The following is a 23,017-nucleotide window of genomic DNA, read 5'->3' as shown; positions in this document are numbered from 1 at the left end:
ATTTAGGAGGTGACCCGACAACTTCAGCCTGTCAAACATAGTAATGGAGCAGTATGTTTTTAAAAAAAGAAAAAAATCTAATTAAGCATGCACTCAGTACACTAAGAACTATTATGGTAGTTAAACACAGTGATAGTTGTATATCACATTATATCACTTCAAACAGAGGTGATCCAGTAATGCTGCACTAATGAATTAGACTAACTATTCACTTTAGCTAAAGTTATTAAGTTAGCTAAAAAGTTAGGATGCTGTGTAAGACATAAATAAAGCTAAAATACAAAGGTTTGGACACCGTTTTGCATGTTTCCCTACTGTAGGGGTCTCTGCAAGCATACAGAGGGGGTACTCTGAGAGGGTACAAGATGACAACTTTGGAATTCTGCTAGAAACAGTCGATCATATTTGTTGTCAAATCTGAATTCAGGGCAAACTACGCTAAATTAGCGTTTTTAGCTAACAGCTACAATAAGCATAAAAGTTACTGTACGGCTATCATTTGTTAACATGACGCTTGTTCACATGTAATACATTTATTACCAACCTGAGAGTTTATCCGCTGGTCATTCGACATGACGAATGACTTCTGAAGTCTTAATTCAGCTCAAGACGCTGTAGATTCCCGTCAGTAACACTTTCGGTCCGCTAGTAAAACGTAGTTCTATTAATCTGCTCTTGAACCGGAACCGGATGTAAGTTCCAAAAAACTGAATTTTGGAACTGAAATTGAATGGTGAGAAGTGAATCTGAAATTATTCGAGAGCTGAATTTTTAAAGGATAAAATGCAGTTTCAAAGCAAATCAATTCATTTTCAAAATATAAAATTCAATTTCAATTTAGTTATGATCATTTTCAAACCAGAAATTCAATTTCAAATTAGACTAATTCAAATTCAGTTTTCAAAAGCATTTATTCAAGTTACAATTCAGATTCAATCTGAGCAATTCAAATTCAAATTGAACTTATTCAAATTCAGTTTCTGATGGCACAGATTTCTGCCCATACGCGACTTTGATCCAGTTTTGAATTTTGGCCCACTGTGTATTTGAGTTTGACACCCCTGATGTAAGCTTTCTAATGCAGCTTTGATCTTCACAGTCTGCTTCATGAAACTCATTCTAACCCTGAATGTCAGAGTGTTCCTCCTTCTCTTTCCCATCATTCATGCTGGCAGTGGAGGAGATTTGGATGTTGGACTGTGTTTTGGATGATGTGTGTATGTTTGTGTTGGACTGCTGTCTGTAAAGCAAACGCACATTTTGCTTTGGATTTCAGTGTCAGACAGACTTTAAGGTGGAATGAAGAGTTGGAGAGTTTCACAGTGAATTATCCAGTGGAGGATTTTTCTTCTTCTTTGAAGGTTTGAAATGTGAACATTGTTCTGCTGCAGTCAATGGACTAAACCAGAGAAGAAGAAAACAGACTTTACCATGAAGATCCTCAGTGTGGATGAGTATAATATCAGCCTGATGTCTGCAGTTTAGTGTCAGCACAACTTTCACATCATATTCATCTCAGCACAACTAAAACATGCTGACTGACCTCAGAGTTTCAAGTCCACATCCTGGACTCTCCAGGAAACCACACAGATGCTTCACTCCTGAATCCTGCAGCTTGTTGTTGTAGCTCAGCTCCAGCTCTCTCAGATGGGAGGGGTTGGACTTCAGTGCTGCTGCCAGATAATCACAGCTGATCTCTGACAAACCACAGCCCATCAATCTGTATAAAGAATGATGTAAGTTTATTAGACAAAGTGTGAGCTTGAAATCATTCAGTGTTTCATCATCTGTTCAGAGCTGAAGAAGGTTCAGAATGTAGAAGTTTAGAAAATGGAAACTCCAAACAGCTGAAGCCAACAGGAAGCAGCTTCCAACAAACACAGCAAGAGAAAAAACTCTGAATGTTTCACATTAAAGTCGTACATTTATCACAAAAACAGGACAAAGACTTGAAAAAGTCGCGTTTTTCCTTCCAGGAACCACAAGGCTTCACTTTTAAAGGTGAAGTGTGAAAGAAATGGACATATTTGAAGTCCAACACCTTTTTCCAGTCACATTATTAAAGCAGACAAACTACAAGCTCATTTTCATTCCAACAAGTCATCTTCTGACCTGGACTAACAACACTGGTCTCTATGTGCAGCTGGCTGTGAGACCAGTGCTCAGGGAGCGTCTACAAAGTGCAACACTGAAAGAACATCACACACTCATTTGCTTCCATCATCCAACCTGAAGAGGAAATAGAGACGGCTCCCCTTCAAAGTAAAAGCTGCTCCTTTTGGACACAGTATCAAAGAAAGTCTACAGTATAACATAGAAAAGACAGAACAAAGTTTTGGTTGTTTTTAAATTGTGCAGAAATGAAACTACACTAAGCTCAATTATGTGACAGACATTTCTTCCCATGTCAGTTGGGCCTCATCCTGGGCCGGATTATCCAGCACACACTCTGACCACAGGCCCAGGGGCCACGCACAGCTGGGCTCCATCCAAGAGACAGGAAACAAACCAACACAATAATAAAAAGCACCATGTGATCTTCTTACATCTTCAAGACAAACATAGTAAAAACATGAGCATATTTGTTTCCTGATAAAATGATGTGACAGGTAGAACAGAGTAAAGTGGTGGTGTTACAGCCTTTCTCCCCTCTGCTGCCGAGGCTGTTAGTCTCTCCCAAACTCAGCTACAGGACTTCCAAATGAATGAAAGCAGCAGAAGTGGCTTTACAAATGAAAGAGGAAGAGGAGAAGAAGAGGAGAGGGAGGCCACCCTGACCATCACTCCAGCTGAAAACATCACACTTCCATTAAAGTTGGTGAGAAAATGTTGAGCAGGATGAGCTGCTGGCTAATCTGGAGGCTGTAGCAGCAGCTCACAGTCACAGTGGATTTCCACTCATGAAAAAGCTCTGGCTGCTTCATTTCTCATCTCATATCAGAGACTTTAATGCTTCACTGAAGCTGTACTGTGATGCTTCCATATCCCAGTGAGGCCTCCATAATGATTTCAGCTGTTCTGTACACACACTGTGTGCCCTGTATGGCTCAAAGTCTCTGCAGCCTGTTCTTATCTGCTATCATCAGATCTTCATCATCCTCATTCACATCCCTCACACACTCTACAGCCTCATCAGCACTGACTTCATCTTCACTGACTGATGGAGCACAACATGAACCTGTGGAGGCTGAAACACTGTCCCGTCAAACATCTCCCCGTCACCACTCCACTTCTGTCAGCCTTTAAATGAACCCTGCTCAAGTCTGTCACTTCTGTTTGGAGCCAAAAGGAAAAACTGTTGTTCAGTCGTTTGGAAAGACAACATTTCTGAAAGCACTCAAACTTCTTCACATTTGTCTTCAGACACATCCTGAACATTTAGGAACTAAAGAAAGTTTCAAACATCAATCAAAGACCTGAAATATAGAAAAACAACAACAGCCGCATCAGTGAACTCACCTCAGAGTCTCCAGTCGACAGTTTGGACTCTCCAGTCCAGCACACAGAAGCTTCACACCTGAATCCTGCAGGTTGTTCTCATTCATGTTCAGCTGTGTCAGATGGGAGGGGTTTGACTTCAGAGCTGAGGCCACAACTTCACAGTGAGACTCTGAGAGTCCACACTGAGTCAGTCTGTGGTGATAGAAAATATAAAATGTGTTATTATAAAAGCAGAAAATCTGCATTATAAACACAGACTGAATGTATATGAAGACAAAACAGAGTGAGGTCATAATCTGATGAATCTGCTCTTCACATCTGTGCTTCAGCTCCTCTTACTGTGTTTGACATGACACAACGATTGAGTCTCTCTCAGACCTGCAGACTTTTAATGAGAATCTTTGTTTGGCTTTAATCTGCAGATGAAGGAGGAAGATGGTGTCACATTTAGGCTTCCATAATGTCCACAGCCTGTCACTGAGATCTGATCCAGAGTCAGAGTGAAGACACACATTTGGACTGTTTCCTGTTTTGACTCCAGAACATTTTGAATGAGTTCAGCTCAGTGAAGAGTTCCAGCTGGAAAGATGATCTCTGTTTACTACCTGCTGTCAGGTACGACTGTTCACGTCCACACGCAGGAAAAACCTGCTGACTGTTACCAAACGGAGCAGAAATCTCATCACTGGACAATAATGATGAATGAACTCAGAGCTGCTGATATCAGATCTGATTTCAGGGGAACTAAACACAGAAATGATTGGCTCATTTTAGCTTTCTGAGCCATTATCTGCTGGTGTGTCGCTAGTTGGCAGAAAATGATTTGTATTCCTGTTCAGGGCTTCAGTGTTTATGAGTCCAGATCCAGGTGACAGCAAGTCAAAATGATGTTACCTGTCTGTGTCCAGCAGCAGCCTGTATTCACTTTGAATATTGTTATAACCTGACATGGATCAGTTTGTCTTTGATTGGTTTGTAAATGTCACTGTTTCCATTGGACCTGAGTGACGGTACAAAGACAGAGAGGGAGAGAAAGGAGAGAGAGGATGGAGACAGCAAAGAGAGAGCAAACACTAACAGGTGAGAGTGGACAGGTGACCAAGGTCAGCAACCAATCAGAGAGATTCTGTTTGACCCACAGTCACTGATGATGACTGCACATAACCAAGCAGTGTGTTACTCTGATATCAAATATGGATCCTGCTCTTATAATAATGATCATCAGATGATATTATTGTGTTATTTTGTAGCTGAATACGATGTTTGTGTGATTATCAGTGAAAGAAGCAGTGAGGAGGATGGAGAGAGAGAGAGGACAGAGGGTGAAGTTAGAAACACTAAAAGGATTTTTCATGGATTTCATGGATGATTTGAGTGATTTCCAGCAGGACACTTAAACATGTCAGTGGACGTCCTAAAGAACATATTCACTGATATGAAACGTGTCATTGAACAGGATTAATATCAGTGGAAACATGGTGGAAACAGCTGTGACTGCATGGATGTGACACACTTCAAATCTGTTCTCCACTCTTGGATTTGGGATCCATGGAGCTGCTGCTGAGTCTGTACAATAAAGGAATGGTGTGGAAGGTTGCAGCGTACGGACACAAACACTTTGTGGTTACAATCTGATTTTATTTTCAACATTAAACTACTAACCTACACTGATCAATGATGTTAATGATCACATCTGGACTCACCCAGCCTTTCTGCAGTTCCTCACAGCTGGAATCAGTCTCTGTCGTCCCCGCTTTGATGTTTTGTACTTCTGCAGGTCAAACTCATCCAGAACCTCCTCTGACATCTGCAGCATGAAGGCCAGAGCTGAGCACTGGATCTCAGAGAGTTTCTTCTCTGATCTGTTCTCTGACTTCAGGAACTCTTGGATCTCCTGAAATAATGAGAGGTGGTTCATCTCCATCAGACAGTGGAAGATGTTGATGCTTCTGTCAGGAGAGATTTCATCACTGTTCATTTTCTTCAGGTTGTTGATGACTTTCTGGATGGTTCCTGGACTGATCTCTGTCTGACCCAGCAGACCTACTAAGAGTCTCTGGTTGGACTCCAGACAGAGGCCATGAAGGAAGCGAACAAACAGGTCCAGGTGGCCATTTTTACTCTAGAGGGATTTCTTCATGGCTCTCCTCAGAAATACATCAAGTGATTGGAGATCTTTGTTATCAAAAACACTGGAAATCATCTTGATTAAAGATTTTGATTTTAGAAACATCTTCAGCACCTCTGTCTTCCTGTTGGTGTGACAGTGGAACATGTAGACAGCAGCCAGAAACTCCTGAATGCTCAGATGAACAAAGCAGTAGACTGGTTTCTGGAAGATCACACACTCTCTTTTGAAGATCTCTGTACAAACTCCTGAGTACACCGAGGCCTCTGTCACATCCAGACCACACTGCTCCAGGTCTTTTTGGTAGAACATGATGTTTCCTTTCTCCAGATGTTCAGACGCCAGCCTCCCCAGCTTCAGAAGAACTTTCCTGTCAGCCTCCGTCAGCTCCTGTGGACTCGTCTCGTGTCCCTCATGGTACTTGTTCTTCTTCCTCTTTGTCTGAACCAGCAGGAAGTGTGAGTACATGTCAGTTAGGGTCTTGGGCAGTTCTCCTCTTTGCTCTGTAGTCAACATGTGCTCCAGAACTGTAGCAGTGATCCAGCAGAAGACTGGGATACTACACATGATGTGGAGGCTCCTGGATGTCTTCATGTGGGAGATGATTCTTCTGGACAGCTCTTCATCACTGAATCTCCTCCTGAAGTACTCCTCCTTCTGGGCGTCAGTGAAGCCTCGTACTTCTGTTAGCCTGTCAACACATGTAGGAGGGATCTGATTGGCTGCTGCAGGTCGGGAAGTTATCCAGACGAGAGCCGAGGGAAGCAGATTCCCCTGGATGAGGTTTATCAGCAGCTGGCTGACTGATGACTTCTGTGTGACATCAGACAGCAGCTTCCTGTTGGTGAAATCCAATGAAAGTCTGCTTTCATCCAGGCCGTCAAAGATGAACAAAAGCTGAGAGACAGCCAGCTTCTCTGCTGTGACCTTCTGTAATGTTGGATGGAAAACATGGAGCAGCTCCAGAAGACTGTACTGCTCACCTCTGATCAGGTTCAGCTCCCTGAATGAAAGCAGAACCACCACACTGACATGTTGGTTCTCCAAGCCCTCTGCCCAGTCCAGAGTGAACTTCTGCACTGAGAAGGTTTTTCCAACACCAGCCACGCCGTTGGTCAGAACCACTCTGATGGGTCTCTGTTGGTCAGGTAAGGCTTTAAAGATGTCCTGGCACCTGATTGGAGCGTCATGGAGGGCGTCCATCTTGGAAGCTGTCTCCAGCTGCCTCACCTCATGTTGGGTATGAACCTCTTCACTCTGTCCCTCTGTGATGTAGAGCTCAGTGTAGATCCTGTTGAGGAGGGTTCTACTTCCTGTTTCATCACTTCCTTCAGTCACACGTTCACATCTCCTCCTCAGACTGATCTTATGTTCATCTAAAACCTCCTGCAGACCAACATCTGCTGAAAGAAAGAAAAACAATGAGACTAAAGAGAAAGAAAAGTCTTCAATGTCTGAACAACACAAGAAGTCCAGTTTTCAGAAATGAGTCCATCAGCAGACAGATGTTCAGTCTTACTTTGTACACAGCTGCTCTGACTGGCTGTCTGCAGTCCAGCTCTGCTTCTGGATCTTTCTCCACACTGTGCAGAAGCTCTGATGGTGACACAGAAAAGTCAAAGTGGAGATACTTCTGTCCACCTTTGATTAGACTCTTTATAAAAAGGAAAACAAAGTTTGAACACAGTCATGTTTCCAGTTCACTGACTTACATTTATTCCATGGACACTCACTCTAACCTGAACCACAGCTACAACCCAACATTGTTGAGGCCTCATCTCCTCCTTTCCTGACTGTAGAGGTTAAATATGCAACAACTAACAAATACAAGAATTTGGTTCATTTCAAAGAAACTCACACGGTGACCAAGTAAAGTAACCGTAGTAAAGGAGACAACATCCCGTTGATGGTGGGATTATTTGAAAGATTTGCTTTAGTCACGTCACCAAATGCAGTTGAACCACCCGTGGATCCATGTTTGACCATTCTACCACTCTGAGCTCTGCTTTTTAATCATTTTATTATTATCATCATTCATTTATTCATTCTTTGGAGGGGGGCTATTTCCTAATGCCGCCCTAATAAGCTGATGTTCAAGGGGAAATATAACAGAAACTCTTTCAGTGTTATTCATTAATAAATTAACAGATAAACTGTGAAGAAGAAAAAAACTGAGATTTAAAGGAGAGAGTGAGAAACTTGATCATCCATCCTCATAATACATGTTTATCAGTATCTGCTGTGACCATACTGCAGTAATAACTACAAGTCTACATTTCTGTGACTGTTGATCAATCACAGCAGGAATCTGAGCTCATCCCTGCACACAGAGCAGCTTCAGCTCTGGGATAAACTGCTCGCTTCACGTCCTTCTCAGCTCACAGACACTCATCCTGATAGTTTCCTTTAACATTTGATGGTATAATTCATCTGAGATTACACTTTATCTGCATGAATACAGAAAAACAGACCCAAACACCATAAACCATCAGTTTCACCATGTAGAATATATTGTTGTTTCCTTGCTTTTAATTCAGAGAAACACTCTGATTTGGATTTTCTCTGTTCTCTTTGCCACAGCCCATCCCAGCAGCAGCTGAAGCAGCTGACTGTCATGGTCCTGGGCCATGTTGGCCCAGTGTTCTTAGTTTCCTTGTATGTTTGTATTTTATTCCATGCTTCCCCTGCCCATCATGTCTAAGTTCTCCCCGTGCTCTCTCTTCCCCCTGTGTGCCCTCTATGTATTTATGAGCCCTCGTCCCCTTTCGTGTTTATTCCGTGTCTCCCCTGCCTGTTATGTTGGTGTTCTACTCGTGCTCTCTCTCCTCCTGTCTGAACCTCTGTGCTCCCTGTTTCACCTCTCCCGTCAGTGTTCAGTTCACCCCGCCCTGTCTCGTTATGGTTATCAGTGTCACCTGTGTTCCCCGTGTGTTCCCACTCCCCTCGTTAACCCTCTGTGTATTTCTGTCTGCGTCTCCCTCTGTTCAGCGTGACGTCGTCCCTCTTGCTGTGTGGATCTCCCTGTGTGTCTCTCTGTGAGTTCTTAGTTTATGGTTTCCCAGTTTGGTTTAGTTTATATGTCTGTTCTGCCAGCAAATAAAGCTGAGTTTTGAGTTCATTCCCTCGTGCCTGTGAGTCCTGCATTTTGGGTCCTACTCCTGCCTGCCGCACAGCGCTCCGTGACAGTACGACGTCACCAGATATGGACCCAGCAGCACTCAACCCACCAGAAGAACTGCGTCTGGACATTATCTACTCCGTGGAAAAACTCCTGCATCTGTGGCTCGAACATGAGGGAAAGGAATTTCGCCGCGCCGTGGAAACCAAACTACAGCGTTTAATCTCTGGTCTTCCCTGGCTACTCAGTGCGCTCCACCCACTCGAACAGGACTTAATCCGCAACGAGCTCCACCTTCATCCCCCAGCTGCTACTACCCACCTGCCTGAAGGGCCGGATGCGGAGCCGCTCGGCCCGTCAGAGCCATCATCAAAAAAGAAACGGCATTCACGCCGCCGACGCGCCACCCCACAGCCGGACATTCGGCCTTCTAATTCACCTTCTGTGCTGCCAGAAGCTCCGTCGGCTCCCTCGCTGCTACTTCCAGCTCAGTTAGCTCCCTCGCCGCCACCCGCAGCTCAGTTAGCTCCCTCGCCGCCACCCGCAGCTCAGTTAGCTCCCTCGCCGCCACCCGCAGCTCAGTTAGCTCCCTCGCCGCCACCCGCAGCTCAGTTAGCTCCCTCGCCGCCACCCGCAGCTCAGTTAGCTCCCTCGCCGCCACCCGCAGCTCAGTTAGCTCCCTCGCCGCCACCCGCAGCTCAGTTAGCTCCCTCGCCGCCACCCGCAGCTCAGTCTCCTGTGTCCCCGCTAGCTCAGCCATTAACTCCACCACAAGCTCCATTTTCACCTCTACCATCGCTTCAGTCATCAGTTCGGTCTGCCACTCAGTCGCCCTTAGCTCCATCATCCACACTACCACCTGTTTCTCTTCCACCACAACCGTCACTACACCCAGCCACTCAGGCTGCTACTCAGTCAGTCATTCAACCCATAGCCCTGCCGTTAATATGCTCTGTAGCTGAGCCACTAGCCGCCCGACCCGCAGCCACTTCAGCCACTCCTCCACCCGTCACACCTCCACTACAACCATCACTGCAGTCTCTAGCGCAGTCACCTGCAGCTCTGCTGTCCCCAGTGCAGTCTCCAGTGTCCCCAGTGCAGTCTCCAGTGTCCCCAGTGCAGTCTCCAGTGTCCCCAGTGCAGTCTCCAGTGTCCCCAGTGCAGCCTCCTGCAGCCCTGCTTTCCCCAGAACAGTCTCCAGTGTCCCCAGTGCAGCCTCCTTTAGCACAGTCATCCACTCAATCACCAGCTCCACTTTCCCCTCAACTATCACTACCACCTCTAGCTCAGTCTCCTGTGCACTCACCTCTGGTTCATTCTCCTGTGAAGTCATCAACTCCCCTGCCTTCTCCACTCTCACCACCTCCGTTACAACAGACATCAGTTCAGTCCCCTGTGCCAGTGCAGACGCCCTCAGTTCAGTCTCCCGTGCAGTTATCTACTTCACCACCGTCAGTAGCTCAGCTCCCACTCTCACCCGTGTCTCCAGCAGCTCAGCTCCCGCTCTCACCCGTGTCTCCAGTAACTCAGTTAGCTGCCCAGCAGCCACTCTCCGCTCAGTCTCCTGTGTCGCCAGTTTTGCTCATTCACTCCATGCAGAGAGGTAACTGGATTTCCACTCAGGGTACTTTCCATGGTTTAGCCGCCGTTGGCACAGTTTGCCACTCCAGGGCTTCCCCAGAGGCTAGGTCTCAGTCACCAGCTGATTCTGGACCCCTGAAGTTTAAGCAGCCCCCTAAGAACTGCACCATGTTCGCATTGCCTGGGCAGAGTCAGTGCTCAGTGCAGCGCCAGTTGTCCTCATGTCGGCCGAAGGACTTCATGCCTGTTGGCGTTGTTTTGGCCTCCGCTGGAGGGTCCGAGGGGCCCGTTCAGCCTCCCGTCTCCGCTGGAGGGTCCGAGGGGCCCGTTCAGCCTCCCGTCTCCGCTGGAGGGTCCGAGGGGCCCGTTCAGCCTCCTGTCTCCGCTGGAGGGTCCGAGGGGCCCGTTCAGCCTCCTGTCTCCGCTGGAGGGTCCGAGGGGCCCGTTCAGCCTCCTGTCTCCGCTGGAGGATCCGAGGGGCCCGTTCAGCCTCCTGTCTCCGCTGGAGGGTCCGAGGGGCCCGTTCAGCCTCCTGTCTCCGCTGGAGGGTCCGAGAGGCCCGTTCAGCCTCCTGTCTCCGCTGGAGGGTCCGAGGGGCCCGTTCAGCCTCCTGTCTCCGCTGGAGGGTCCGAGGGGCCCGTTCAGCCTCCTGTCTCCGCTGGAGGGTCCGAGGGGCCCGTTCAGCCTCACGCCGCATCAGCTGGAGGGCCCGAGGAGCCTGTCCAGCCGCCATCTGCGACCTCGCCTGGCCCGGCCTCAGCCTCTGCAACCTCGCCTGGCCCGGCCTCAGCCTCTGCAACCTCGCCTGGCCCGGCCTCAGCCTCTGCAACCTCGCCTGGCCCGGCCTCCGAGCCTTCGTCTGCCGCAGCCTCCTCTTCAGAGCCTTCGTCTGCCGCAGCCTCCTCTTCAGAGCCTTCGTCTGCCGCAGCCTCCTCTTCAGAGCCTTCGTCTGCCGCAGCCTCCTCTTCAGAGCCTTCGTCTGCCGCAGCCTCCTCTTCAGAGCCTTCGTCTGCCGCAGCCTCCTCTTCAGAGCCTTCGTCTGCCGCAGCCTCCTCTTCAGAGCCTTCGTCTGCCGCAGCCTCCTCTTCAGAGCCTTCGTCTGCCGCAGCCTCCTCTTCAGAGCCTTCGTCTGCCGCAGCCTCCTCTTCAGAGCCTTCGTCTGCCGCAGCCTCCTCATCAGCTGCCTCGTCTGGTCCAGCATCCTCATCAGCTGCTTCGTCTGGTCCAGCATCCTCTTCAGCTGCTTCGTCTGGTCCAGCATCCTCTTCAGCTGCTTCGTCTGGTCCAGCATCCTCTTCAGCTGCTTCGTCTGGTCCAGCATCCTCTTCAGCTGCTTCGTCTGGTCCAGCATCCTCTTCAGCTGCTTCGTCTGGTCCAGCATCCTCTTCAGCTGCTTCGTCTGGTCCAGCCTCCTCTTCAGCTGCCTCGTCTGGCCCTGCGCCCACCGGGCCATGGCCGGCACGCCTGGGACTGGAGGGCCGCCGCTGCCTTCCGCGCGGTCGGCCTCCTGAACTGCTCCGTCGTCTCCTTCGCCGCCGCCGCTGCCTTCCGCGCGGTCGGCCTCCTGAACTGCTCCGTCGTCTCCTTCGCCGCCGCCGCTGCCTTCCGCGCGGTCGGCCCCCTGAACTGCACCGTCATCGCCTGAGTGGCCGCCGTCGCCTTCCGCACGGCCGGCCCCCGGACCGCCTTCGCCTGAGTGGCCGCCGTCGCCTTCCGCACGGCCGGCCCCCGGACCGCCTTCGCCTGAGTGGCCGCCGTCGCCTTCCGCACGGCCGGCCCCCGGACCAGCGCTGTCATCGTCGCCGCCGCCTCCCGCGCGGTTGGCCTCCTGAACTGCTCCGTCGTCTCCTTCGTCACCGCCGTTGCCTTGCGCACGGCCGGCCTCCTGAACTGTTTCCGCGTCGCCGCCGTTGCCTTGCGCACGGCCGGCCTCCTGAACTGCTCTGTGTTTGAGTTATTTTCTTGGGCTCCGGTGTTTGCTGTGCTCTTTGTTTTCTGTTCCGAGCCCTCCGTCCTGGGCCCCCGCCGCCCGCCCTGGGTTGTTTTCTGTTTTGGTTTTGTTTCTCTGTGTTTGGGCTGTCTGGAGCCAGCCCTTGAGGGGGGGGTACTGTCATGGTCCTGGGCCATGTTGGCCCAGTGTTCTTAGTTTCCTTGTATGTTTGTATTTTATTCCATGCTTCCCCTGCCCATCATGTCTAAGTTCTCCCCGTGCTCTCTCTTCCCCCTGTGTGCCCTCTATGTATTTATGAGCCCTCGTCCCCTTTCGTGTTTATTCCGTGTCTCCCCTGCCTGTTATGTTGGTGTTCTACTCGTGCTCTCTCTCCTCCTGTCTGAACCTCTGTGCTCCCTGTTTCACCTCTCCCGTCAGTGTTCAGTTCACCCCGCCCTGTCTCGTTATGGTTATCAGTGTCACCTGTGTTCCCCGTGTGTTCCCACTCCCCTCGTTAACCCTCTGTGTATTTCTGTCTGCGTCTCCCTCTGTTCAGCGTGACGTCGTCCCTCTTGCTGTGTGGATCTCCCTGTGTGTCTCTCTGTGAGTTCTTAGTTTATGGTTTCCCAGTTTGGTTTAGTTTATATGTCTGTTCTGCCAGCAAATAAAGCTGAGTTTTGAGTTCATTCCCTCGTGCCTGTGAGTCCTGCATTTTGGGTCCTACTCCTGCCTGCCGCACAGCGCTCCGTGACACTGACTGTCACAACACTGAATAACACTTTAGGAGGAATTTCAGAGGTCAGTAAAGCTCCAGTTTCAACATCAGTTAATTAATCATAGTTCATCATAAATGTGAACCTGGCTGGCACACATGTTAATGTTAGCCATTTAAATATTAGCAGTTAGCTGAGGCCACAAGAAGAAGAGGCCCTAGAAGAACAATGGATGATAAGATTAGATTTTCAAGACTAGGCAGAGACGTGTTTTCCTTTACTGTCTCTTACAGAGGAGGGAGCAGATACCAGACGAGGTCACGGAGGTACGGGGAGGATTCGCAGCAGACAGCAAGACTGCCACGTCCATGCGAGAGAGCGATGGCTACGATAATCTCTGTTTTTGTCTCCCTATATAATGTTGTACAGCCCATGTGAGGGTTAACACAAACATCAGTCCTTCTACTTCAGTATGTTTGACACTTTGTTTGCGTCTAAATTAACTTTACTGTTAACGAGTTTTCATGTTTCTGTAATCCACCAGTGTGCTCATGCTTTTTTAATTGAAAACATATTTTTAATGATCAAATATAATTATTTTTGTTATTTGTGGATTTTAAATGTCCTTGACAGAGACAGATGATGATCATTATCCTGCACTGTGGTCTCAGGTTTGGTCGAGCTAGCACAAAGAATGGCTATGTTGAACTTCCTCCTGGGATCTACACTAAGAAGTGAGTCCAACATTAGCAGGGTCTCTTTCCTTTATCTGGATTCACTTTAGCATTCACAGTCACGTGAAGCTTGTTATTAACTCGATAAGTCAACCCAGGCTTTCAGCTGAGCGCTCACATGAAACACATGGTGTTGGCAGCATCTGATCAATCATATTCATGGAGACGTGTATCAGCAACAGAGCAGCTGAGTTTGCAGAAGGAAGTCAAACTAAACCACAGGAACAATATGAGGAGATTACACACATATATATATACTAGCAGTACCACAGCTGCTGCAGACAAATCAGTCGTGTGATCGTGTGTGAGAGGAGAAGGACTGTAAAGGAGTTTAGTGTTAAAAGCTCTGTATGAATGTGGGAGACTTTGAAGGGCTTTAAAAAGGCCAATATAAAATAAAAGGCAGCAAAATTGCTGAGTGTGAAAGTCACCAGACTTATCAGACCTCTGTGATTAAGACCTGTAAGAACACCTATTTGTACTTGTTGGCATTATATCAAACACACACGTATATTAAGCCTTTGTTTGAACTCTGGTTGAATTTGTTACTTTCAGACTGTGAAACATCACAGAGGCTGCAGCTGCAGATCTTTTATTCACCTGGAAATTTACTTTAAATGTTAGATGGAAAATGTATTGCTCAGTTTAACCAAAGTAAGAATAAGAATCCATAAACCTTCATAAAGACAAACATCTCCCAGAACATTGAGCTGCTGAAGTGTCACTGAAGGGAAAAACTATTTGTCCTCCTCCATCCAGCAACACCTGAAACACCTGAGTGGAAGCTCCTCCCTACACTGTGTTTGAAGCAAAGCACAAAGGAGACACCTGCTGGAGCAGCTGGAGTCCTACAGACACTCAGCCTCTTCACTACACAAACACCTCCTACAACATCCACTCTTTCCACTCTGACTGCTATGTTTGTGGAAACACTCCAACACACACCGCTTCACATACCAACATAGAAATGTGTGTGAAAAAGAGCTGAGCTGATATTAAACATGAGGATTTATTCAAAAATACAGAGTCAGGAACAACATCTAGACACACATTACCTCTCAGCAGCAGAAGAACAGCCTTTAAAGTTTATAACAACATCCTTCGACACGTTGCTCTTTAAGGAAACACAGCTGGGTTCAGGTCCAGGAGATTCTGGCCTCTTATTGATCCTAAAAGAAAAACAATAAATGTAACAGCTTCATGAGACAGGAAGGAAAAACTGGAAATATTAAATTAAAGACATGATGAACAATCTCATAAAAATAATGTACTTACTCTTTGTCACATAACAGTCTTTTGTTAAAGTTTACAATAACACCCTTGCTTAGTCTTTGCTCTGTACTGCAGTACTTGCACTGGTTTCACTGGACAAGTCTGCATGTGAATCTACAACTGATCTGACATTGTGGCACAAACACAGTGTCATGGTCACTGTGTGGCAGGCAGGATGAGGACCCAAAATGCAAACTCACAGACTCAGGGGATAAACTCAAAATGCAGCTTTATTGCTGACAGGTAGTGATGGCCCGCTTGAAGCTGGCGCTCCGGAGCGTGTGTTGAAAAAAACAACACACTGGTTCAGAAGCACTGTGTCGAGGCTTGCTTCGTTTGGCAAAAGTCACGTGACCAGTGACGTCCGAAGCTTCATTACGCACGTAACTGCTTCGGTACCTGATTCAAACGGATATAAGGAAGTGAATCATCCACTGGATTCGTGGAGTGTGTTGATGGTGACAGAGAGCGAAGAGGTGATCATTCCACTGACAGATATGGAGCCAGCGAGGAAGAGAGGACGTTCTGGCGTGTGGGAATATTTTGAGTTGATTTTGCTCAATTCATTTTATCTGCCGAAGTGAAAAACCTGAAATGTCCAAAATCATGTTTTCATAATGTAAATATCATTACAGCATATGACTTTAGGAACACTTCCATGTGAATTAAAGCTGATGAAGACTACAAAAATGTATTTGACACTATACGTACATGACATTGCTACACAGTTTAGAAAATCATTTTGTTTATTGTTTTTAGGTGATAGTCTGCAGGACCCAGGAATACCTGCATATCTACCAGCTTGCAGTGTGGTTCCTGCACTCCACAGCCTCTTCTGTTCCATGCAAGTGGATTTTCTCCAGGGCAGGAGAAACTATTTCTAAGAAAAGAAACAGACTCAGCCAGCGCACAGTAACACTAATCCTCTTGTTAACTGTAAATAACAAAAGGGCTACCTTACATTGATCATGTTTTTACTTTGCAAGTTCTTGATTAGGGGCGGGTTTTGATTATCGCCTTTCTGATTACAATCCATGCTAAATTGAATAAAGTGATATTGATTCATTAAAATCCCGTGTCGATTTGTAAATTAACGTTATTATGCCTGAAACGCCAGCATCTCAGGTTAAACCTCACAACATGTCGTCAAACACCATGCAGCTAAAACAGTAACTGGGAGCAGGTTTACGGATTCTGCATACAAACGTGAACACAGAGCGCGGACCCGACGCGTCAGAATCAGATTTTGATGTGTCGGCGGGTCCGCGCTGTGTTTGCCTCTTTTTTTTCCGCTGGCTTCTGCAGCTGCAGGTTTCATAACTCTCTGTTTAAATCTCTAATTAAGTCTCACATGTGTCAGCTTTCTTTTAATAGATACGAAATTATGGATATATACTGTTAAATGATCAGACTTGTAATATTTCTGACTGAGGCAAAACTTTCCAGATTCCAATCAAATTGAATCGGATCCTGTATCGAATCAAAATGATTCTACAAATCAGTGACGATGCAGCCGTACTCAGCTTCCTAAGCATTTTCCCTTTCCAGTTCACAATCAATCCCACCCCTAGGTCAAAAATATGTATAGGAATTGGCCTAATCTAATATTTTGTATGAACCTGTCCAGCTGTCCAGTGATTAAACGACAAGTAGATGGAGGCAGGACTTCACAGCAGGGGCATACTCCATAATGTGCTGTGCATTATCATATGTATATTGTATATATTGCTCACTTATTGTATTTACCAACATCAAGGAGTTATGAGCAAAGAAAGGCCACCATAGTGCATGTTTAAATAGGGAAAGTTTATTGATCAAAATGTATTACGCAGATACGCATTACATTTTTTTCAGCCCCCCAATCGAGAAAACAAAACCAATTACATGTTCAAAGCAACGGAACGGTGGCCCAATATCAGAGAGAACTCCACTCTTGAGTGAGCAGTGATGATTGAGCAGTCCGTTTTATTTTGCAATTTCAAGCTGCTCTTCAAAATTTTCACCACCAGATGTCACCGGAGAGGACTGTGTTGAAAAGCTTCGAGTAATGAACCGTTTTTCAATACAAGCTTCAGTGCTTCGGAAAGCTTCATTTGGCCATCACTACTGACAGGTGACAAACGAAAGCAGTGATACCAAAACAATACAAAACTAAACTGGGAAAAGCTAATTGTAACATATACCAGAAGACACGGGGAGAACCACACACAGCATGAGGGAGAACGCGACGCCGAACAGAGGGAGACGCAGACAGAAATACACAGAGGGTAAACGAGGAAAGTGGGAACACACGGGGAACACAGGTGACACTGATAATCATAACGAGACAGGGCGGGGTGAACTGAACATGACATGTACAGGCGTGAGAGTCACAAAGTAAACAGGAAGTGCACAGAGGTTCAGACAGGAGGGGAGAGAGCACGGGGAAAACACAGACATAACGGGCTGGGGAAACATGAAACAACCACAAAGGGAGACGAGGGCTCATAAATACACAGAGGGGCACACAGGGGGTAAAAGCCATGAAGGAAAAACACTTAGGGAACAACACAACAGGGCAACTCAGAAAACATGGCCTAAATAAGGAAAAAAAATACAAACATACAAGAAAACTAAGAACACTGGGCCAACACGGCCCAGGACCATGACACACAGTAAACAAACACTACGAGCACCTTGTTTCATGTGCAGTGGCTTTCTTCTCATTCTGTTACTGAACACTGTATGAAAAGCCTCTCACTGCCAGCATCCTTCCAGCCCCACGACAACAAGACCAACTCACATCTTCACAACACCAAGAATTTTTCCCCTTTTCTTTGGAGAAACTGAGAAGCCAATAGGATTGTAGCTCAAACTTGCCCACAGTCCTGCTTCATCACTGCTCACTCCTACCTGTGTTGGTGCTCAGTGGACAGTCATTAGGGTTGCCAACTCCCTGAAAAATAAATAAGGGACACCTCGTGGCCAGGGCCAGGCAACCTAGTTGTCTTCACCCTTCCCAGTGTGGTAGCTCTTTTTTGTGTGTGTGAAATTATTTTTTAACCATTTGACTTGAATTTGATTTAAGCAGATGCATATTCTTTGTGATATGACCATATGGGAAACAAATGATCATTTAGCCATTTATTTTTAGCTCAAAATGACAACATTAACACAGTAAAACAGGTCTCTTTCTTAAACAGAAGCCTGTCATGCTTAACTTTTGAGAATAAAAGTAAATCTTTCTTTAAAAGAACTCTGTCCTGCTTAACTTAAAATTATATAAATTAATAGAAAACAATAGAACGAAAAACATTCTTGTAACTGTGCACATTTAGTGCATTTAGTGCAATTGGCTTCAGTTGAGGTATTATTTCAGCTTTTCTAATGCTAATCAGCTGCTCCTGTTTGTAAACCCGCTTGTTCCCATGATTACGCATCATAACTCATCATCATTATTCATCTATGTATTACTTTTATGTATTAGTCATCTATTTGTTGTAATCATCTATCCTTGCAGTTGTTTATTACACAAAATAAATTATATTATCACACTTCTGGCCACATAGCGCTGATATTCACTGCACATGCCCATATTAACCTTAACCAGAGGGTTTAAAAAACAAACCAGTGTCTACATACCATATCTGCTTCTGCCGTGGCCTGGTGGACAAGAAATTGGTTAAGGGTTCCCCGAGCTTTCACGCCCCTCATGTTCTTCATGTGCCCACCATTAGAAGCATGCCTATGGAAAAAGTGCGCCGGCACACAGTGCAGTGCGCTTTATATGTGTTATCGTGCACTTTTCCAGCCAGGTGTTTTCCTTTTCCCATTCCTCCCTGTACTTTTGCAGCCTTTTTTTCTTTCTCTGAGGGAAACAAACATTGCTGCTCTAATGCTGGGCTCACACTGTGCGATTTTTGGCCCATTTTGAGACGATTTTTGAGTCGTGCGACCAATTTGGTGATCGGCCCGATTTTGGCCTTCATCGTGCATCGTGTAGTATACGTGGGGTAACGAGAAGCGATTAACACCTCGAGCAGCTCCCGATCATCAATCGCTCGTGAGCCGCTCACACTGCTCACGCGCAAACACGTAAACGTCGGTGAAAAAGACGGTGCAGCACGGCTGTGCAGCGTGTGATCTGGACACAAGCGATGGAGGCACAACTTGTAGAACTTTGGAAAGCTCATCCGAGCCTTTTCGATGTGGCATCACAAAATTATCACGACCACAACAACCGTGAAAATAGTTGGATTTACATTGCTGCTCAATCACAGCTGCCTGATCAGTGTTTTTCATTAGCAATTTAGCAAAGTTGATGGTGGTGGTGTGTCTGTGTGAGTGAGAGACAGAGAGAGAGACAGATTTTCTGTTATAACCTTCATGTTATGGAGGCACAGTGTGAGCACTCAGGTCGCATCAGAGCATCGGGCGGTATAGTGTGAGACCTGCATCGTGACCTACCAACTTCTAACCCTGCGAGTCAATCGTGCAGTTTGAGCAGGAGCTGAATAACGTGACTGAAAAAAATCGCACAGTGTCTGCCCAGCTTTAGGTGTACTGTCGTCTGAGACTTGCACCGCAGTGTCGGCGTTTGTTTCCCTGTTGGCCATGCTTCTTGTTGTGGTCATCTGTTGTCTTCCGGTATTTTCTCCGCAAGCGACCTTTCCTCGACCAATGAGATGAGCGGTAATCTGAATTGTCATACTCGAATTGTCATAAGTGTGCTGTCAGCTCATTGGTCACAAAGCAGGAGAGGGGCTGGGAATTATGTTTTCCAACAAAGCGTTAATTCCATTAACATTTATAGACTACTTTTGATTCTCACTGTATTACGGGACAAAGTGCGTCCCTTATTAGCTCAATACGGGACGTGTGCTTTTGTTTCTAAATACGGGACGATTCCGTTTTTTAAGGGACGGTTGGCAACCCTAACAGTCATAGCCTGCTGCTAGCATGAATGCTAAACGTACTGCTGTGGATGATCAGCAGAAAAACATGTGGTCAGTTTGACTGTTTGCTGTATTTAAAGTGTTTTTCTCAGTTCGTCTGTATTCAAAGTACATTCGGGGCTTTAGCTGACAGCTCTTTGTGCTAACAAACTAAACTCTCTTAGTTTAAGCCAGCAGACTTTACCAAACACAAAGCCTGCTGCTGCCTCCATGGGTTAGCTTGTGTGACTGGTGTTTACAGCAATGAAATCTAAATCACACTAATGTGTCCTCCAAGGTGTTTGGTGGGAGCACTGAGTGAAACATAAGAGCTCTGGTTAAGCCTCATCAGCTGGATAGGCTGTCCACCCTAGTCCAGGCTTTAACTCAAATCTCTGACTGGCTTTCTAACAATTACCTTGTTAGAACAAGACAGAGACCATGATCATAGCTCCTCCTGATCTATATTCTAAAATCAGTCAAGTTGTTGCCCCTTTCTGTTCTTCTGCTGAGCCAAATATTCGAAATCTTGGAATAATATTTGACTCTTCTTTGGGCCTTGACTCACATGTAAAGTCTCTGTCTCGTTCCTGTTTCTTTCATTTAAGGAATATTTCTAAACTGCGACATATGGTCTCCTTAGCTGAACTGGAAAAAACTGTCCATGCATTTGTGTCATCGCGTTTAGATTATTGTAATTCTCTGTTTACCAGCTTGGATAAATCATCTCTTTCTCACCTCCAAGCTGTACAAAACGCAGCAGCCAGACTACTAACTCGCTCTACCCAGCAAGCTCACATCACTCCTATTTTATGTTCTTTACATTGGCTCCCAATAGATTTTAGAATTCGTTTTAAATGATTGTTTTAACGTACAGAGCACTAAATGGCCCCAGATTATTTATCCAAGCTTCTCACTAAATACACTGCTGCTCGCTGTCTCCGCTCACAGACTCAGAGTTTGTTGGTTGCTCCCAGAACACGTCTGAAGACGAAAGGGGGCGGAGCCTTTCAGTCTGTGGCACCAAGGCTGTGGAACAGTCTACCTCTACAACTACGTTTGGTTGACTCTGTGGAATCCTTTAACAAACAGTTAAAAACTTTACTGTTTAAACAAGCTTTCTGTTGACCAATGCTGTTTACATTTTTATACTTTTAATTTACATTTAAACTCTATATTGTGTATATTGTGCATTTTGCTATTTATCGTACTGTTTATTTTAGTCTCTGTGTGCAGCACTTTGTGACTACCTGTCTATGAAAAGCGCTTAATAAATAAACTTTACTTACTTACTTACTAAAATAACAAACAGGGCTGTGAGAGCAACTGAAGTGATAAAAATACTGTTTGAAGATAAAAAACACTTTGATGTTCTCTCGTCACCTAACAAAGTCCAAACCCTGTGAACTATTTTAGCTTTAATAACTGTGGATTCAGGTATCCTGAACCCATCTTTGGACATTTGTAATTAAATATTTTAAAACTCCATCAGAGACTCCTGATGTGGCTGTTTGGAGAAGGAAAAGAGGGACAAAGTGCAGCGTCGAGCTGAGGCTTCATTCACTGCAAACCTACAGTTATGTTTCCTTATTTCTGCTGTTTGCATGTTCACAGCTGAAATAAAGCTGCCTCTTTGACTTCATCCTGTTGTGTTTGAGTCCAATCCTGCCTGCCACACAGCGCTACAGGACAAAGTCTAAGATTTTTATCTTTTTAATGAATCCTTGGTCATATTTATCCAGGAAAACACAAACATGTAAAGGAGTCATCACAGGTCTCTAACCTCGTTGGTCCAGGTTCAGCACTGAACTCTGGAGGGTGATGTTTGGACCAGTCACTCCTCACCGACTGACAGCTGGATCCTGCAGACTGTGACCTCTGACCTCTGCAGACACAAACATGTTTTATTCAATGATCAATTCTCTGATAAAGTGATTGAAGCAGCTGTGATCACACAGACTGCAGATAATGCAGCTGTTTCCTGTCAGTAACAGTCCTCTTAGATTAGAGTTCAGCTTTTTACAGGAAAACAAATGTCCCTGAATGCAACAGTGAGACACAGTCTGCCTGTGTGGCTGTGATAGCTGCCGTTAGGAGCGCTCATGTGTTTGCAGTTAGACGAGGAGATGTTACCATCATGGACACGTTAACAAATCCTGCAGCATCACGTGGCACAAACACTTTGTGTTCCTGTCATCTGCAAGCAACAGGAAGTTCATTAATAAAGGCGGGATGGAGACGCGACTGTGATGGTTCTCCTTCATCCAGCTGTTACACACATCTGGGCTCACACGACGAGCCTTTGTCTAATACAGCAGCTGCTCTCTGAACACTTTTCTGAAGAGGAGCTGCACAAACTTTTGTTTGCTTTCTAGAGCAGCGTATCAAAGTCAAACTACCCACTGCTAGCAGCTGTTTCTATCATAGTTTAGGATCCAGATGTGTGAGGTCTAGATTTACACCTCTGATTAAAATACATAGTTAAAAACAGCCAATTGAGTCCAAATGTGTCTTAAACCAGATAAACTGACAGTTACAGCTGAGCCTGTGTGTCCTTGGAGACACTGCTCTGCTACAGAGATGCATTTTAGAAACCAGGAAACATCAAAATCATTTAAATCAGAGAGTTCTTCTTACTAACAGCTCACCTCTCTGCAGCAGACACAGGCTGGGATTTAAAATCAATGCCTCGATGATTGGACCGGTCACTCTTTAAGGACACAGAGCTGGATGGTTTCTGATTGACGCTAAAAGTAAGTGAACATGTGTCACATCCAATGTGTCCAATACATTACATAAAAAGTATAAACTATGTAAATAGTTTATTATTTAAATTGTTAAATAGTAAAAAGCTGATTAAAATTTCAAACATTTTAATACTGACATGAACTTACTTTTCGTCAGCTGACTTTTTTTGCCCTAAATTATGAAATAAATGCTTCACCCGTTTGCTCTTAGAGGACACACTTCTGGGTGGAGGTCCAGGCGGGTTCCTGTGAATAATGATGGAGCAGTGATGTGAGTGCTGAGCTGTGACATGGAGAAGAGTCATGGACAGTTAGAGATGGTCATCTCACCTCTGAGCTTTGGTCTGGCTCTCATGTTCCCCACACAGAGTGCTTTTAGAGGGAGGGGCTCCCTCCTCTCTGTCCTCACACTGATCCATGCTGCTCAATTCACATCAGCT

General features: G+C 45.8%; 1 pseudogene across 1 annotated transcript; it reads right to left on the bottom strand.

Annotated features, from left to right (window-relative positions):
- Positions 1–1,090: 1,090 nt before the first annotated feature.
- On the bottom strand, positions 1,091–15,071 carry LOC146577451 (protein NLRC3-like; annotated as a pseudogene). The gene is made up of 8 exons (XR_014891706.1): positions 15,048–15,071; positions 14,921–15,000; positions 14,701–14,814; positions 7,089–7,165; positions 5,145–6,972; positions 3,460–3,633; positions 1,544–1,720; positions 1,091–1,399 (listed from the first exon to the last, which is right to left on the bottom strand). The product of XR_014891706.1 is annotated as a protein NLRC3-like (transcript).
- Positions 15,072–23,017: the final 7,946 nt, after the last annotated feature.

The sequence above is a fragment of the Mchenga conophoros genome, linkage group LG3 (genome assembly GCF_057382185.1).
Source record: "Mchenga conophoros isolate Kocher_MC1m ecotype Shallow Benthic linkage group LG3, M_conophoros_male_GT1.1, whole genome shotgun sequence".
NCBI lineage: Eukaryota > Metazoa > Chordata > Actinopteri > Cichliformes > Cichlidae > Mchenga > Mchenga conophoros.
The sequence above is the reverse complement of the archived record's forward strand: the minus strand, read 5'-3'. Positions and strand labels throughout refer to the sequence as shown.